Below are 10,155 nucleotides of genomic sequence, written 5' to 3'. Positions count from 1 at the left end.
CATAATAACATATTATAAACATGCTGTCAGGCATATCTGGGGTGTCCAGCCTACCCTTCGGTCCTAATAACCGATCGGGGGACTATTCCCCTCTTACTACCACTATCACATAGAATATAGCATACTGGCACATAGAACATATCAAGTAATAGCAAACTAGACAATTATCACAAAGACAATCATCTTAGTTGTAATCAACTACTAGTGGGTCGGCCTTGGTACCTTAGACCCACTTCTACTGGAAGGCAACTCACCTCAATGTCGCGTAGTGTCTGAACTGTCCCCGACGTGGAGATCGACTTTCCTCGACTCCTCAATCCCTACACGACAACTCTACTAAGTCTTCAATTCGTACTCACAACCCCCATAAGGGTTAACCCAAATCATGGTCAAAGTCAACCTCCAGTTGACTTGACTCGCCAAGTTGGTCTACCAACTCGCCGAGTCCCTATTCCTCTAAAATGATCCAACTCCCGACTCTACTCGTTGAGTCTATCAACAACTCGACGGGTCCTCCTTCAACCATAATCGGGACTATCTTCAATCGACTCGTCGAGTCCCCCTTGAACTCGTCAAGTTCATCTTCCTCATAAGAATGTGTGTCTATGACTCGCCGAGTTGTATGAACAACTCGTCGAGTCCATCTTCATGGTTTGGGAGATTGTCTTGGACTCACCGAGTTTGTTCATACACTCTTCGAGTCCCATGATTTACAGGTCTATAATCACGTCCATCTTTGTTGAGTCCTCTTCTAGACTCAATCAAACTCCTCAAAACAGCAAAGGTCAGGGAACCATTACCCGAATCGCTGAGTCCCAAGAGCAACTCGTCGAGTCCACTAAGTCTATGTACATAAACTCGATTTCTGTTGAGCTCATTCCATCTAAAGGGTAGAACTGACCTATTAGGGTCGATATAACACGTAAAGTCACGAACTTTACGTCCATGCATGGGTCTTTAACCTCAAAAGGACCAAAAATGAGACTTACAAGATGCATGGGGATCTCATGGCCATAGAGTTGTCACCTTTATGCCATGAGACCCTTCCAAAGTCCAAGATCTGAAGCCATAAATCCACATTACACCGCACAACCCGAAAATGGCTTAGAAATGGCCTAAAGGTACAAAAATCCAAGTCCTAAAGTTAATTAAACGCAATGAAAGTCAAGATTGAAGCTTTTTACCTTAAATGAGCTCGAGATAAAACACAATATCTGGATCTTCTAGCTTCAACTGGAACTCCCAAGCTCCTTTCTTCTTCTCAAGCTTCACAATCACCAAAGAATGCACACAAATGGCTTAAGAGCACTCAAACAAGGCTAGGGTTTCAACTTAAGGTATTCTGGAAGTGTGAAGGATGATGGAGGCTGATATGGGAGGAGATAAGTGGTGCAAACCCTCAAATTTAGGGTTTCACTCAGACAGCTCCTACTCGCTGAGTCGGTCTCCCGACTCGTCGAGTAGGTTACTTAAAATCCGTGCGTAAATCTGAGTCTACTCGACGGGTTGGTCCTTCAACACGCTGAGTCCCAGGGTAAAATACAATAATACTTGGAATTAAATACGTACCACGAATCGGGTGTTACATTTGACGTATTCTGATGTACCGAATGAAACTAATTCCGAAATCAATTAATACTTCAAATTTTGATTTCTGATTTTCATTGCATTTTCATTCTGATTGTGATTTATCTGTAATTCAGAATTCGTTATGAAAGACTTCCGATTACAAAACTAACAAGAAATGACTCATCTGAAGAAGAGAATTCTAAATTGATTTCTGAAGTAGCGATTAAGAATTCCGATCACACCAAAAATAGTTAGTTTCGATTGATATCCCATAGGCACCGATTTCAAACTCCATGAATGATGGTGAACGATTAAGTCCAAACAAACAATGAACCTCCGATGTCGACATCTAGAAATTGCAACTGAGTCAAATTTTGAATGACTGTTCTGATGAACCGTAAATTCCGATGAACAGAACAATTTTCGAATCCGATTGATTCCGATTCTCGGAAGATGAACAGTAGAACAACAGATTCTGATTGTTGATTTTGACGTTTAATTCTGATCCTTGTGAGATATTAGATTAGATGTTTGATGTTTCAACGGAAGAATATGAAATTCCAAGAAGCTATTTTTGTTGCCGACCAACTGTTTGATAAAATGCCCAAACCAACTTATTTCTTGTTGCAGCTTTATTGTTCAAGATAATGTGGTTTGCTTAGCTTGGATGCTCCTTGTGCATGCCAACAGTGTGTTGGTGTGCCATTTCCTTCACTGCCTTGTTAAATATTGCATCATAGCTTAAGCTTCATCTTGTAGCTTGTTCTCTTGTATGTCTTCTTCTTCTACAAGTTCTAGTGATATTCGTCTATGCCCATTCAAATCTTCCATTGTTGCCCAAATGGTGAAGTGGGAAGTAAGGGGATTGGCCGTATGATTTCACACATCAAAATGCATCATCTACCTGAAGATCGTAAATGTGTTTTACGTGAAGCTCTTTCTATTGATGTTGGTTTATTTATGGCAGTTGAAGAAACTTTGAAGGCCTTTAGTCAATGGATGTGTGGGAAGTGTATGGCTTTGCATGCTCTTAGCCATTATTGTCATCACCCGGATGGTCGTATGAGGTTTGTTACAGGAGCTGACGACTCGAGTCGGTACATTGTCGGTATTTTAAAGCCGTCTACTATAGAGTTGGTGACAAATGCTCTTGGAGGTTTGGTTTTTGATGTTGGGCTCCTTGATCGTGTTTTTAAAGCGCCTATCACTACTATCAAGAGTATCCCCTATAGTTGTCACCTTGCTTTCTCTCAGGCTTTGAAAACTGCTATTTATAAGGTAATTGCCTAACCTGGCTCGGTTGATGCATGGATTTGTTTGTTACTTCTTCATCGCTGCACACTGCAGGTGTTTAGGCCCAAAAATAGACAAGAATGTAGGTTTAGGAATAGAAAATCCTTACAGCAAAGTTCCATCTTGAAGTCCTTAGATACATGGGGGAAAGAGGATGGTATCAGGAAGTTAGTTCAAAATATGTTAGACAATCCCAAGGTTGGGGCCATGGGACAGGGTGGAGGCATCCTTCGGAAGGAGTCTACTTCAAGTAACACCAACATCAGGCAGTGTCTCCGTAAGGTTGCAGATGGGCATTTTACTACAGCTGTGAAAGTGTTATGCTCGTCGGGTGTTGCGCCATATAATGGTGATACTATTAAAGCTTTGGAGGACAAACACCCTTTCAGGCCACCCCCATCCATGCCGAGCCCCATAATTTTTGAACCTCCCCTTGTAGCAGACTTTGACTGTGTTTTTCGTTGCATCAAATCTTTCCCTAAAAGAACTTCTTGCGGGAGAGATGACTTGAGGGCTCATAACTACTGGATGCCCTTTGTAGAGAAGGGTCTGCTATAGCCACATATCTCATACGTGCTATCACTTCAATGGTTAATTTATGGTTATCAGGAAGCTGTCCGACCATTTTGACAGAGTTTGTTGCATCTGCTCCTCTCACGCCTCTGCTTAAACCTGACAATGGAATCCGTCCAATTGCAGTAGACACTATATGGAGACGTCTGGTTTCCAAGGTTGCTATGAAAGGTGTGGGAGGAGCAAATGCAACAAATTCTGCCAAAATGGTCGGACATCTTCCCGCTAACCATAAATTAACCATTGAAGTGATAGCACATATGAGATATGTGGCTATAGCAGACCCTTCTCCACAAAGGGCATCCAGTAAGTGTTGAGCCCTCAAGTCATCTCTCCCACAAGAAGTTCTTTTATGGAAAGATTTGATGTAACCAAATACACAGTCAAAGTCTGCTACAACGGGAGGTTCAGAAATTATGGGGCTCGACATGGATGGGGGTGGCCTGAAAGGGTGTTTGTCCTCCATCGCTTTAATAGTATCACAATTATATGACACAACACCTGACGAGCATAACACTTTCACAACTACAGTAAAATGCCCTTTTGCAACCTTACGGAGACACTGCCTGATGTTAGTGTTACTTGATGTAGACTCCTTCCGAAGGATGCCTCCACCCTATCCCATGGTCCCAACCTCGGGATTATCTAACATATTTTGAACTAACTTCCTGATACCATCCTCTTTCCCCCATGTATCTAAGGAATTCAGGATGGAGTTGTGCTGTAAGGATTTTCTATTCCCAGACCTACATTCTTGTCTATTTTTGTGCCTAAACACCTGCAGTGTGCATCGAGGAAGAAGTAACAAACAAATCCATGCATCAACCGAGCAAGGTTAGGCAATTACCTTGTAAAGAGCAGTTTTCAAAGCCTGAGAGAAAGCAAGGCAACAACTATGGGGGATACTCTTGATAATAGTGATAGGCGCTTTAAAAACATGATCAAGGAGCCCAACATCAAAAACCAAACCTCCAAGAGCATTTGTCACCAACTCTATAGTAGACGGATTTAAAATACCGACAATGTACCGACTCGAGTCGTCATCCCCTGTAACAAACCTCGTACGACCATCCGGGTGATGACAATAACGGATAAGAGCATGCAAAGCCATACACTTCCCACACATCCATTGACCAAAGGCCTTCAAAGTTTCTTCAACTGCCATAAATAAAGCAACATCACTAGAAAGAGCTTCACGTAAAAAACATTTACGATCTTCAAGTAGATGATGCATTTTGATGTGTGAAATCATATGGCCAATCCCCTTACTTCCCACTTCACCATTTGGGCAACAATGGAAGATCTGAACGGGCATAGAAAAATATCACTAGAACTTGTAGAAGAAGAAGACACACAAGAGAACAAGCCACAAGATGAAACTTAAGCTATGAAGTAATATTTAACAAGGAAGTGAAGGAAATGGCACACTAACACACTGTTGGCGTGCACAAGGAGCATCCAAGCTAAGCAAACTACATTATCTTGAACAATAAATCTACAATAAGAGAAAAACTGATTTGAGCATTTTATCAAACACTTGGTGGGGAACAAAATTAGCTTCATAGAATTTCATATTATTCCGTTGAAACATCAACCATTTACTCCCGTCAGTGGTACCACAAGTTTCATCAAATCGTTGTCTCATATGGTTTTGAGGCAAATATAGTAGATGATTGTGTATATCACAAGTTCAGTGGGAGTAAATACATCTTTCTGGTCTTGTATGTTGATGATATATTACTTGCCACCAATGATTTAGGGGTCTTATATGAGACCAAGAAATTTCTTTCAAAGCATTTTGAGATGAAAGATCTTGGGGACGCCTCATTTGTATTAGGAATCCAAATTCAACGAGACAGATCTTGTGGAATTCTAGGATTATCACAAAAGAGCTATATTGAAAAGATCCTTGAAAGATTTGGCATGCAAAACTGCAAACCAGGCGACACCCCTATTTCTAAAGGAGACAAATTCAGTCTCGATCAATGCCCTAAAAATGACTTTGAATTTAAAGAGATGCAGAAGATTCCTTATGCATCGGTTGTTGGGAGTCTTATGTATGCTCAAGTGTGTACACGTCCCGACATATCTTTCATTGTAGGGATGTTGGGAAGATATCTAAGCAACCCAGGTATGGACCATTGGAAAGCAGCCAAACGGGTTTTGAGATATCTACAGAGAACAAAAGACTACACGCTCACATATAGGAAATCAGATGTTTTGGAGATCATTGGGTATTCTGATTCTGATTTTGCTGGATGCCAAGACAGTTATCGATCCACATCAGGCTACATTTACTTATTAGCAGGAGGAGCTATTTCATGGAAGAGTGCTAAACAAACTTTAGTAACTTCTTCCACCATGGCGGCAGAATTTGTAGCATGTTTCGAGGCATCAGATCATGCAATATGGCTGCGGAACTTAGTCACGGGGCTGCGTATTATTGGTGTTGAAAGACCACTAAAGTTGTATTGCGACAATAAGTCAACAGTGTTGTATTCCAACAACAACAGAAGTTCCACAAATATTTGCATGTTAATTTAAAGTTGTATTGGCACAAATAATACTTATTAATTTTATCTAATATGTACATAAGCAAAAGTATCAATAGCCATTCACAAAAGACAAAAATTATATATATAAAACATAATACGTAGCATTGGCATGACAAACTTTAATAGTCACTATCAAACTTATTAGTCAAACATTTGTTTGGACAGTTGTAAAGCAATGTCAGTAACAAAAGGTAAAAGCCAACAGTAAAGATACAGTGCCTTTAATATCGATAATCGTATACTATTTAAAGTTTTGCTTTTCTTTTGGAGCAAGAAGCAATCTCAGTACAAAAAAAAATATTTATATATATATTACATCCTTCGTTATTCATCGACAGTCAAAAAAAAAAAAACGTAACGAAGAACAGGTATGTTTTAAATATAATGTTAGAGATCTTAAACCAATAGAAAATTTCTATTATCAAATTCGAGAAGGCTTTGATACCAATTGTAAGAAATTTTTATTAACTTTCTCTATATATGCGGAAGCTTTCAAGACCAGATCTTAAACTCTCGAATCTGGATAAAAGAAAATACGTGAAAGAGATTGTGTACCTACTTCCATTGAAGATTTTGGATCTGAAGAACAAGCTTGGTTTTCCAGTTGATCTCAAGACAACTCTAAGAACCCTTAGCACTCAAGGAAAACGAATTTGTGAATTAATATCATCCTTTTTGATTTGCTCCTCATCACATATATTTATAGATGGAGATAAACCCTAATGTGAGAGATGGAAGGGATCTTGAGGATCTTGAGTCAAACCGGGAACTCAAGCCACAAATGGTAAGTGAATATCGGTCCATCAACAATCTTATACACTTGCCATAATATTTGGATTTAAATGATAACAATATATATGTTCATTTACAGAATGGTCCCATGATTTTCTAACACGGAAGTCTTTCATAATCGAATCCTGAATTGCAGATAAATCACAATCGGAACGAAACTGCAATGAAAATCAGAAATCGAAATAAGAAGTATTAATTGATTTCGGAATTAGTTTCATTCGGTATATATCAGAACACGTCAAAGGTATGTATGTTATCGGAATCTTGATCAGGATGGGTGCCGCCTATCGAAAGTCATTCATCAACGGAAATCAAATTCAGAAGCGACTGATCAGGATGGCTGCCGCATATAGAGGGTTGTTACCTGGGTTCGATTTAGGGTTTTGAAGAGTACAATCTTGTATATGTTTATTTGTAGAGTTATTTGATGATGCTATTATTATTTTCCTTTTGCTATTATCTACAAATTAGTTTCCAAGAGCTTAAGAATCAACTTTTGAGACATTGCTAGTCAATCTTGTATATGTTTATTCGTAGCTTTACTTGTTATGTTCATTTAAATAAACATATGTTCATAAATATTAACATACGATGAATAAAAAAAGGAATCGTATTTTCTATATACAATGAAAGCTTTTCTTAGAAACATCCATTGTATATATATTTCTAACATGTTGTATTATCTCTTATTTATTTGTTCACAGGAGAAGAAGCAAGAAAAAGTTATGAACATATGTTCATTTGTGAACATCAATGTATTCCATCAACAATTGCAAACAGGTGCTATTTTATTGCCATTGATGGATCTAGAGGTGAAGTTAAAGACGATAGTGGGATTTGCACTTGTATGATCAGGGATAAGAAATGAACCCACATCAACTTATGTTCATATATAAACATCTGTTCATTTATGAATTTGCTTTATTTTCTTTCTTCTTCATTCAATTGCTTTCTCGTTTGTTAAAAACTAACCATATGTTCACAAGTGAACACGTGTATATTTTACCATCATAGCCTTAGTAATATAATTTAATCCACCGATTTAGATGGTGGTTATATGGTTACACAATATAATTTGGTTATATGTTGAATCCACCTTATATATATATATATATATATATATATATATATATATATATATATATATATATATATATATATATATATATATATATATATATATATATATATATATATATATACACACAAAATTGCAAGAATGGTCCCTGTGATATGTTCAAAAGTGCTACTTTGGGCCAAACAGGTTTAGACTAGCAGCAATAGTCCAAAAATTTTCATTTTGCTGCGGTTTTGGTCCAAAACATCTAACAATTTTAAAAATAACGGATTTACCCTTTTCCATTTGTTTTTTGCTTTTCTTTTTGTTATTTAATTATTCGATAAATAAAAAAAATAAAAAATAAATCAAATAAAATAAAATATCCCTCTCTCTCTCTTTCTCTTTCTCTCTCTCTCTCTCTCTCTCTCTCTCTCATCACCATCTTCGATCAGTGGCACCGTTCCACATCCATTAAACATAAATGTTGGTGACTTTTGCACCACCTTGCTCCTTCTCCAATACGCCGCCCACCACCGGTGGTAATCAATACAACATTGCCGAAAAAATCGAGCATTGAGAATGGAGATGAAGCTCAAAGAAGAAGGAAACAGAGGGTATCAACAGATCGAGGAAGGGCAAAAAAAAGAAGTTGTGACAAAGATTGACTTCCAGCATCGATATAAGGTGCTACCCATGTAACGCCCGTAGATCCGGGGTAGTCAATTTAGAGACGATAGGCGTCAAAAATGAAATTTTGATGAAAGATTATTTAGAATGAATAATCTTAACTAAGTTATAGTATATGTTACAAGGTTTCCGTGCATATAAAGAACGCCGAAATCTGAGTTATAACGAAGAAGTTATGACCTGTCGAAGTTTCACGACAAAACCGGCACGACGCTGAATGATGTAAAAAGTGAATTTACATTAGAGTGATATTTAGCCTTAGAAATCTAAATGAAAGTCGTCGAGTTCGTTAAACCATGAGCGTGCATAAAAATAACGTCCAAATCTGACTTCGTATGAGGAAGTTATGATTTTTCTAAGTTTCGACTTAGCGGTATGCAGCTCGAATACTCGATTTGAGATTGAGCGGTTTTTAGCCGAAACAATCTAAACAAGAATCGAAGATCTCGTCAATTGTAGTGAAACGATAAAAAGATAGGCGAAAACGGACGTCGGATGAAGAAGTAATGAATTTATAACGGAGTTTTCCTGTCCCGGCCTACTAAAATAATATAGTAAAAATAAAGTCAAAATTAGCCGACAGAGTCTAAACGAAAGTTGTAGAGCGTAGTCTCACCTACGCGGGGATATAAAGAACGTCGAAAATGGAGTTCGTATGAGGAAGATATGAATTTTTGAAGTTTATTAAATATTTTCGGTATTTAATTTAAATAAATATTATCTGATATTATCCAGGGGGGAGTCAGCGACCCTATCCTCATTACGCCCAGCGTAATTTCAAATTACGCCCAGCGTAATTCGTTGTTCCAGCCACCTATAAAAGGAAGTCGAGTGCAGCCGAGTTCTTTGCTCATTTCCTCAATTTCTCTCGCGTTTTTGCATCGTTTTTCGTGCAACAATTATCCCGAAGCCCCGGTATCATTCCCGAGACCCGAAGCAAGTCCCGAAGCCCTGAAGATCCCGAGAAGTGAAATTCCCGAGCCGAAGCTCTGCCCGCAAGAAGCCAATTTTTGTGAAGATCTTCCAGATCTACCGAAGAATACTACTTCTACAAGCCGTAGTGCTGTCCGGTCATCTTCTAATCAAGTGAGTGTGTGGTCCCTTTCTTCTAACACATAAATATTAAGTATTTGCTATGAAATACGTGCTACGTGTATAATATTTTGTTGTTTATTTGAGATGATTGTGGAATGGGTGAATTATATAAGTTTTAATGAGTTAAACTATATACATATTTTGTATCTAAAGATATGTTGGGTAGAACATGAGTAGATGAGGTTGTTGGTAGGTGATAAAAGGTGGGTTGGACCATTAGATAACAGGATAAAGAGATAAACTTGTTTTAGATCTGGATGTATGGATCAGGTCAGGAGGTTAGTTTTAGATCCGAGAGTATGGATCAAATCAAGAGGTTAGTTTTAGATCCGAGAGTATGGATTAAATCAAGAGGTTAGTTTTAGATCCGAGAGTATGGGTCAAATCAAAAGGTTAGTTTTAGATCCCGGAATATGGATTATGTAAGGAGGTAAATTTTAGATCCGGGATTACGGATTATGTATTTTTGAATTACGTGTTCATACGATAAAGTATCATGCGTATAGTCCCTTTTAGGAATGTGATTTTTAT

The 10,155-nt window shown here is 38.1% G+C and overlaps 1 pseudogene; it reads left to right on the top strand.

Moving 5' to 3' along the window:
- The first annotated feature begins 5,238 nt into the window (after positions 1-5,238).
- LOC145046796 (secreted RxLR effector protein 161 pseudogene) lies at positions 5,239-5,979 on the top strand (annotated as a pseudogene).
- The last annotated feature ends 4,176 nt before the right edge of the window (positions 5,980-10,155 follow it).

Source organism: Lactuca saligna, chromosome 5 (genome assembly GCF_052625555.1).
Source record: "Lactuca saligna cultivar CGN05327 chromosome 5, ASM5262555v1, whole genome shotgun sequence".
NCBI classification, from domain to species: domain Eukaryota; kingdom Viridiplantae; phylum Streptophyta; class Magnoliopsida; order Asterales; family Asteraceae; genus Lactuca; species Lactuca saligna.
The sequence above is the reverse complement of the archived record's forward strand: the minus strand, read 5'-3'. Positions and strand labels throughout refer to the sequence as shown.